This window comes from Orcinus orca, chromosome 3, assembly GCF_937001465.1.
Source record: "Orcinus orca chromosome 3, mOrcOrc1.1, whole genome shotgun sequence".
NCBI lineage: Eukaryota > Metazoa > Chordata > Mammalia > Artiodactyla > Delphinidae > Orcinus > Orcinus orca.
Genome location: NC_064561.1, coordinates 154339628 through 154349512, shown reverse-complemented (window position 1 = coordinate 154349512; position 9885 = coordinate 154339628).

Genomic DNA, 9885 nt, shown 5'->3' with positions numbered 1-9885 from the left:
CCGCCCCGCCCCCACCCCCGCCCCATCATTATCCGCCAGGGGCTGTAAAATGGTCGCTTACCAACTTGCTTGGTTTGGTTCACGTGGCACTTTTTTTTTCTTTTGTGAGCGGGACCCTGAGCTACACTCTCAATATGCATGATTTGATTACTCAGAGGAACATGGCATTATTTTTTATTGTGCCTTACTTGCCAAAATAAAATACGGATTTTTAATATCTAGTGGGTACGTACTGGTCCACCTGAACCAGTTGTTAAATTGGTGAAATCTTCCTGTTCTCTTTGGTAAATATTTTCCTGAGTGCCCTTAGTGCCCCCCTTCCTCCGGGGGGGACATTCCCCGATAGCACCCTCAAGCCCACTTCCCTACAATCTGGCTATAAAGAGGTTCCATCTGGCATTAAGGGCTTCAGGTCCCCGCTCCATCGCAAGGTCTCACATCCATTTGCTGACTAGTCCTTGCTGTGAGCCATGATAGCTGTTAACTAATTTGACTGTCTCCCCTGCCTTTAGGTGACAGTCTGTGGCCTCTGGGCTGGACCATGCAATCTTGCCTCTGGAGCAGGGGGTGTATTCCAACACAGATGGCTTTGGCGTTTGTGTTGATTTTGTTTTTAACTTTTAATTATAAAAGCTCTTTTATTTTTGGAAGTGTTTACATTTCCATAGCACAGTGCTAACTCTGATCAACCTGGAGAGGATTAGGTAAATTTTTATAACTTAAGGGAAACAGGAAATTATTTTTAATTTTTGCAGCTCCAACATATTAAAATAATGTGATTTTTTTTCGGTTATTGAATGCCATTCCAGAGACATGTCTAAATTCTTCATAGTCAGCATCAGGTAGCAGTACAGCTTAAAAAAAAGATAATAATAAAATACCTATTGTACTTTCTAAAGCCAGCCTGTTTGCCTTTCCTTCACAAACAGCCCATCTACGTGAGACTTAAAGGCCAACCTTAGAGGAACCTGCTGTTTCTCCTCCAAGAAATTGTTCTGCGTCTAGAGACACATGTGTTCCGTTTTAATTAGAAACCGGTGGGGCACTGGGCCGGCTGGCTAGCAGCTCAGGCCATGCTGGAAACCAGAGGGCTGAGTGGAGGCCAGGACGTCTGAGCATATCTTCAGGGTAAGATATTTGGTTACATAAGGGAGGGGAGCTATGGCCAGTCCGCCCATCTGGAGAAAACTTTCTGGGTGGCAGGAGCTAAGGATAGGGTGAAAGAAAGTGATACACTGGGGAGAGACGTGAGGTGAGGGGAAGAGGCCAGGCCCTGGCTGCCTGTGTCAGCCTGAGAGGTCAGCTTCGCCTCTCCCCTGTGTCTACCCGTCTACCCCCAAATCGTGGTGGGACTAAATCGTGGTGGGGTTCACTTGGTGCCTGTTTCCATGGCTCTGCAGCTCTCCTTCCTCATGATCACCTGGATAAACCCACTTCTCACCGCGCTGGCTAACCGGCTGACCCACTGGCCCTCCCTCCAGGTTTTCCTGAGTTGGCAGAATTGAGAGAAAGGCAGGCTTTTCTGAATTCCCCTCCCTCTGCTTCAGAGCAAGTAGCTTCCCCCTCTCCTCCCTTCCCCCTCTCCTCCCGCCACAGTTGGACTTTCCTGCTTTTATAGCTCCCATTCCATCCCATCCTCACTAGAGCTTCCAGACCTCTCTTCCCACTAGGATGTGACGCTGGTGACCAGACCTTCCACTTGCTTGTAGAGCCAGCCTCTGGTGCCATATCTGCACAAACTAATTCAGTAAGTGGAATACATGTTTGTCAACCAAATGCAGGCAAAATCCAGGCTCGGTGGGAAACAGCACTGACATTATCGTGTGCTTTTGCCACCATCATGCCGCTTTCAAGGATGCAAAGCGTAGTTAAGACCTTGAGGTTCGTTGGGGATCGGGATTAATGCATCACACGGGACGGAAGATTGAAGCAGATAGGATCAGTAAACTTTCAGGCACTGAATGGTTTAAGAGCTGGGAAATTGGTTGTGGCTTGATGGTGAATAATCGCTCAGATATATGCGTGACCCTCAAATGTCAGTCTCACATCCTGGACAAGTCAGTGTTCCATTTGTGTGATTTATATTCACTTTGATTCCACGATACTTTTTTTTTTTTTTTTTTTTTGCGGTACGCGCGCCTCTCACTGTTGTGGCCTCTCCCGTTGCGGAGCACAGGCTCCGGATGCGCAGGCTCAGCGGCCATGGCTCACCGGCCTAGCCACTCTGCGGCATGTGGGATCTTCCCGGACCGGGGCACGAACCCGCATCCCCTGCATCGGCAGGCGGACTCTCAACCACTGCGCCACCAGGGAAGCCCCACGATACATTTTTTTTGCACACCATTGCCGCTCTGTTGGAATTAGTTGAGCTCATTTGTCGAGCTCTCGCGGCGAGCCGAGGCCTGTGGGAGACGCCTTGCGGGTATGAACCATCACAGCGGTGCTGGGAGACGGAGAGTGTCCTCACTGCACACGTGAGGGTCTGGGGCTCAGACTGGACCCAAGGCAGCATGGCCCTGTGCTCAGAGAGACTCCGTTTCCAGGCTCTGCTGCTTATAATTATGGGACTTTGGGGAAGTTACCTAAGTGTAGTCATTAAAGCCAGAATATTTGGTAAGAAATCAATGTTTGTCTTGGCCAACCCATGCTGGGCCAGTGCAGTTAGAGGAGCAGTGGTATGTGAATGACTTGCTACGCGTCAGATGCACACATATTTACGAGAACTTTGTGACCTCTGTTCCCTTTCTCTGGGATGTGAGAAGTATGCTCTAAAGTCGGCATACTTTCAAGTGTGCTAGTTCCGGAGTTGGGAAGAGCCTGTTCAACTCACAAGCTGGGCAGGCCTTTCTCTTGGACCAGAAAGATTTATGACCTGATCAGCCAAAAGCCCCACCACAAAAACCTCATTGAGCTGGTTACACATTATCTTCCAATATCAGCTCAGATAAAAAGGACCGTCTGGCCCCCTGACAGTCATCCATTGGCTTGTGCACAGTGTATTATTGTACAGCGCTTCCTCGGGAGCTATAATTAGGTGATGGTGTAAGAAGTCCACAGCGCACATTTGAATAGTGACTCTATTTGTTTCATGATGTCACTTGCTCACTCGAGTCCCTTCTCATCATATGGCCTTTGCCGGAGTGTGGTTGGAATTCAACACACATGAAATCAGACCTTCACTGAGTTTTCTGTGAAGTAATGATAGCACTTAGGATGAATCATTTGGGACAAGAACCTTTACATACCTGAAACATTATGACTTAAGAGCCAAAGTTCTGGGAACCTCACTTTTTAGCTCTTTAATCTGGACAAGCCCCTCAGCCTCTCAGAGGCTTCCTTTGTTCATCTGGAACTTGGGATTCATGGTACTAGTTAGTTCAGTGGGTTATAATGTACAGTGTATAAAATACCTGCCTTTCTTCCCCCCAACCCCAATCAATGACCACGTCCTAAACATTCCACCTCTCGACTCGTCCACGTTTCTCTATATTCACGGCCACCATCCTGGGCCCAGCCGCTTTCCTCTCTTGCCTTAGACCGTTGCACTCGCCTCTTGGCTGGTGTCACTGCACCCACTCCTATATTCCTCTTATAAACTGGCCGCTTCCACAGTGATCTTTCAGGACAATTGCCTGGAACATAGCCTCTAGCTTAAAACTTTCCAGTGGCATCGCTGTGCTCTTAGGGTAAAGCCCCCAGTTCCTCATCTTGACCTGTAAGATGCTGCATGATCTGTCCTTGTCTGTATCACGAAGTTCATGTCATACCACTCTTCCCCTACCACCAGCATTCCAGCCAAATAAGTTTATTTTCAGCAACTCAAATACAACAAGAGCTTCCCTCTTTAAAAGCACTCTGCACTGGATGTTCCTTCTGCCTAGTACGTTCTCTACCCCTTCTTCATCCCCTCCCTGCCCTGCCAACTCCAGATGCTCCTTCAAGAGCCAGTTTGAAATGCCACCTCCTTGGGAAATCCTCCCGAGACCTCCCCTGCCCCTCCCCCCGCATTATATAATCTCCTGATAAATAGTCAGACTCTTCTTCCCGGCATATGTCACAACTCCAATTAAATAATTACCTGGGAAGATATTTGTTTAAAGCTATCTCCCTCTCTGGACTGTTTCTAAAAGCCAGTCTTATACCCAGTACACTAAGTGACACGTGTGACGCTCACTGATAAAACATTGTGGAGGGGATAAAGCTTGTTACTCCTCTCAGCACTTAATGCTGCCATTTTTGCAGGTTGAATATTCTTGGGGGACCTTTACTATTTAATCTCCAGCTTCCTCTTGGTTGAGGACAGATGGCTCTGTGTGAGGGAAACTCATCTCTGGGTTTTCTTGGCCACTGAGGGCTGGGTGGAAAGCATGGCAGGAGTCAGGAAGAGTCACTGACCTGCTGAATGTCAGAGCTAGAAAGACGTTTAGGGTTCAACAAACCCCATGGGCACATTTTACAGATGGGGAAACTGAGGCCAAGAGAAATTGAATGTTACGCCCAAGAGCAGAGTTAAGGAATGGATTCAGTGACCCTAAAATATTGTTTTCTCAGGCATTAATACACCCATAGAAAAAAGTATATTTATACATGATTTGTAGAACATTTTCTAATTTTCATTTCTATTACTCCATTGATCTTCATAGCAGCCTTGGGAAGAAGGAAGGGCAAGCATTGTTCATCGTCATTATACAGATGAGGAAACAAGAACAGAGGGCCTAGGTGATCTATACCTATACCCAAGGTCAACACAACTTACAAGTGCAAAACCTTGAGTCCCTGAGCTTCTGGTTCTTGGAGGCATCTTTTCCCTCCTGTATTGCTCTGTTCCTCTTACAAATAAATACTTGGGTAACTCCATTTCTGGTAAGAAATGCATGGGCTGGGGAGCACCAGCTGGGAGCAAAGAAAAATTCTGTTTCATTCTCTTCCTTGCTTATTTAGTGGCTGTGATGTCTGTGACCCAGGCTTCCCACTGTCAGGTGACACTGCATAAAGTCAGAGGGTGTGATGGGAAAAGAGTGTAAGCGCTGCGGATTCAGCTTCATCTGGGCTTAAGCCCTGGCTCTGCTACTGACAACTGGGTGACCCTAACCAGCTGAACAGGAACCTCTCTGAGCCTTAGGTGTCCAGCTATACAATGCAGGTACTGGCTGCCTCTCCCTAGCTTTGTTTAAGATTAAATGAGATAGTGCTTATAAGATACAGAGAAAATAGAAGGCACTCCATAAACACTATCTTAACAACCAAGGCAGCCTGGAGCAACAAAGTTGAGAAGGAAAATGTCAGGAAAAGCCAGGCTTTGGGTTGAAGAGGCGTGGGGAGTTGTCAGAAGGGCAAAATGAACCCTGGAGGTGTGGTTGGAAGGGGAGCAGCTCGGCGGGCTGAGGCAGATTGTATTTTAGCTGCAGTCTCGTTGGCTGCCTCCTGATGTCATGAGTCCTGGTGTGTCCTGCTGCGTGAGGGTGTGCCTGCTCGCGGGGGTGGGGGGCTGGGGGGCGTGAGTGTGGAGTGTGGGGGGGCTGGGGGCTGGGGGGCGTGGGTGTGGAGTGGGGGGGCTGGAGGCAGGTGGTATCCCAGCTGCGCCCCCCTCATCGCCAGCATCATCACTACATTTCCACGCAAGTTACGTTTCCTACCTCTGCATTTGGAGGGTGAAAGTTAAAGAAGTAAAGGGGAGAAAATGTTTATAAATTCATCTGATTGTCAGTCTGAAAATGGTTCCATTCTTCAAGCCATTTGGGAGCTTTTGTTGCTCTAAGCTGTGACTTCACAAAATGCAGCCAGACATGGTGATTTAAGGAATCTACTCAACTGCACTGACACTATTTTATGAGTACCTTTCTTCACAATCTAGAAGTTGATGTCTAAAACACCATCCCTAATGGTTAAACTAGAAAATATACATTGAGGATGGTTTTTCATGAACAACATTTACATAAAAATTTCACGGCAGACTCAGGAGCGAGGTGGAAGGGTGGTGGAAAGAGGTGACAGGTGATCAAAGTAAAGAGACCCAGTCAGAGAAAAGAGAGCCCAAGTCATTCCTGTGGAGGGTGGCCTGCTTCTGAGGCAGAAGTCATGGCCTTGGGGAATTTACCAGGTCCAAGGGCTGTGCCTCAGCCCACAGGCTCTGTCACTGCATTTTGTCCACAGATCAAGGGCAAGTCCAGGGGCAGACCCGTCCTCCCCAAGCTCCTAAGACTGAGATGAAAGCAGCAGCTGGATTAGTTAATTTCCGGCGCGAAATCACCGTGGCAGAGGTCCAGAATCCCCCATTGGCATAGCGAGCTCATTCTCTCCTTGTAGCAGGCAGCCGTAGAACCGAGTGGAGTCAGAGGAATCGAATGTCTAATGGGGAGGGAGAGAGCATGTGAGTCAGCCCTGCCACGGGGGCCCAAGGGCACCAAGTCCCCAAGCCAAGGCTCCTCTTCCTTTGGGAGGACACTGCCCACATCTGCATCTGTGAGAGCTCTGTTCCCGTTGCCACCAAACCCCATTTTAAAGGGCACATCCTTTCTTCTGAGGAGACGGCAAAGCTTTCTCTCCTCCACGGAGTTGTACCGTCATATATTTTCCAAAGATTGAAAATGATGAATCCAAGTTAATAAATGAGATATTCGGTATGGCAAGGAAATTGAGGCATGTGCATATTCCTTGAAATGTCTCCTACGTGCAAAGGAAAAGAAAGCAAGTGATGATGTTACAACGTGTGTGGGTGGGAGAGGAAGGTGGTCTCTGGACTGCTGTGACTACCTTAGGTTAGTTAAATTGTTGAGAATAAGGAAGCAAGCAGTAAGTGTCTAAGTGGTGGTGGTGTGTCAATATGATTCACTGTCTTCTCTGGGTCTGGCTCCAGGTTCCCATTCTCCTGCTTCAACCCACATCCCTGGGATCCATCCACCCAGTGGCATCAGTGATCACATGGGCGCTGGTGACCCTTACCTCTCTCTCCCCTTCCCTTTTCTGCTGAGCTTGGGGCTCACCTTCAAGTCCATCTTTGCCTTCAAGTCCCATAGGCAGCCTAAGTGCGCCACATCCAATGTGGTGAACTGGTCATCAAGCATCGGTGGGCACCTGCTGTGCCCACCAGTGGCTCCGTCAATCCCATCATCCAAACGTAAACGTGCGAATGAGTCACAATCCCACCTTCCCCCTCTGCCCTCAAATCTAACCTGTTACCACATTCAGTAGATTATTTCTTCTTTCCATTCATCACACTGGTCTCCTCCTCTCCTTCCCATTCCAGCTATTATTGCCTCGGTTCAGACCTTCAGCCACATCTTTCTCCTGGGCTGTTGCAGTTGCCTCCTAACTTGTGTCACTGTCTCTCCTCGTATCTCCTCCAAGCCATACTCCACGCTGCTGCTGCAGGGATCTTTCTGCAGCTCACATGTAATTACGATGCGACCCTCAAAGCTTTGTGTCACCTGCAAGATAAAGTCCAAACTCTTCACTGAGGCAGGTGAAGCTCACCTGCACCTGGACGCTGTCCATCTCTGCAGCTTTCTCTTTTACTTCACTTCTCTAACCTCTTCACTTAGTACACGTTTATCACATACCTGCTTTGTGCCAGGTACCATGTAGGTGCCGGAGACACAGCAGTAAAAATAACTATCATCCTGTGCCTTACAATCCGTCTACACCAAGCACGTGTTGTTTCAGCTTAATGCCTTCGCTCACTCAGTTCTCTCTGCTGCTCCCCTGAGACTGCACATCTACTGGCAGGAACAGTAATCCTTCAAGCCTTAGCTTAGGGCCCCTTCCTTAATGGAGACACCCCAGAACTCTCCTTCCTCTGTGCCCCAACTGCCTTGTATACACAGTTCTTTCCTGTGCTCAAAGTATTCGGAGGCAGGCCCCGCCCACCACATCCGACCTGTGTGACCTTGGGCAAGTACTGGCCCGCGGTTTCCTCATCTGTGAAATGAAGACAATGATGATATTGCAGGAAAGGCAAAACTTTCTCTCTCTTCATCTTAGGTTTTCAGTTGGGACTCTTCAACAAAAAGATTAACAGGAGAAAAGCAGTTTACTAATGCGTGCAGCACACATCACTCGGGAGAAACCTGAATAAAAAGTAACTCAAAGCGTGGCTTAGAATTTCAACTTATCTAGCATCTTCAACAAAGAACAGTAAAGCTGGAGAGAAATGACAGGACAAAGGAAAGAAGCTACAGGCTTCCAAGGGTGGCAAAGAGTGGGAAGGCAAATAAATGGGAGGGAACTAATGGAGTGAGATTTGTTTGCAGATTCCTCTGGGGCTATCGCTGGTCTGGTAAGAATCTGTCTCCAGTAAAAGGAGAATTTATATTGTGCTTTTAGACAGAAAAAGGGGAACTTCTGAGTTTGTTGCTTCTTAATTGCCTTTAGCTCAAGATAATTTTTATATCAAAGAGGCATATTTTGGGGTGACCTATTCTGGTTTCTTTCAATATCAACTTCATAATGTTGTTTTAAACATAGTCTGGCCCATTGTGCGCCCAACAAATATTAGCTGCTGTGATAATGATAATGATGATGGCAACAAGGGAGAGAAAAATGGTGCAGCCACCGTGGAAAACAGTTTGATGGTTTCTCAGAGTTAAACATACAGTCATCACATGACCCAGCAGTTCCACTCCTAGGTATATACCCAAGAGAAGTGAAAACACATATCGACACAGAAACTTGTACGCACAGAAAGTTGTACACAATGTTTACAGCAGAATTATTTGTAATAGCCCAAACCCAGAAACAACCCAAATGTCCATTGACAGGCGAATGGATAAACAAATTGTGTATATAATACAAAGGAATATTATTCAGCCATGAAAAGGAAGTTCTGATATATGTTACAACTTAGATGAATCTCTGAAACACTGTCTGTCAGATGCCTAAGGGATGAGTTGGGGCTTGTAGAAAACAGCCTTCTGACAGCTTGTTCCAAAGTGATTCTGTTAACAGAGACCTGAATTACTAGGATTTGGATGGAAAAGGGGGGAAGTGGTCCCAAACACAGGTAGCGTGAGAAGAGGATCAAGCAAATACCAGGGAAGATGGTGGGTAGGTGGGACAGGGAGATTCTTGTCAGCACTGGTAAGAGGGTGGCAAGGAAGGAGGAGGTGGGCAAAGTGCTATGGCCACCACAAAGAGCGTGGGTGACCCACTCTCTGGGGAGAGCCCTGAAGCCAGGGTAGTGAATGAACAGTGAGACTTGGAGCAAAGGGATTTGGGAGGATTCTGTGGCTATGACTTAGAAGTCTGGAGAGAAATAAGGCAGCTGTAAGGAAAGACGTCAACTGTGGGGAATGCACAGGACAGTGTGCCAGGTGAGGCTGAAACGGTCAGTCTGCAGGATTCAGTAGAGTCTGCACCTAATAGCAGGGGGAGTGCGCCACCAGCCCAGGTTGAGATGGTGGACGCTATGGTGTCCTGTAGGACAGAGATGAGGCTGTGAGAGGGGACCACAGACCCCCTTACTCAGGGTGTATCTCCTAGTTCTCCAATTCCCAGAGTTCACTAGACGTTATCTCCCTTGGGTTCCTGCAGCCTTTGGTACCTGCCTCAGTTTTACCTTGTTCTTCTTTCTTAGTAGGTTGAGAGCATCTTAAGGGCAGATGTCTTGGTTGCCACACAGTTCAGGCAGGAGGCACTCACTCTTTGCTCACTTGGTAGAATAGCATCTCATTATTTAGGGAATAAGCCTGCCTTCCAGATACCCTCAGAGAATGAAAATGCCTTCCCAATTGATGGTTACAGATGGCATTCCTAATTTGTTGTCTGGTGGGGACAGGAAGTAGAACTCATAACCATCCTCCAGAAGAGGAATGAATAAGTCCCTAGGAGAGGTCAAAGGTCATCTCTTTTTTCTTTCAGCATCTGCATTTTTGCATGCGGGGGTGCATT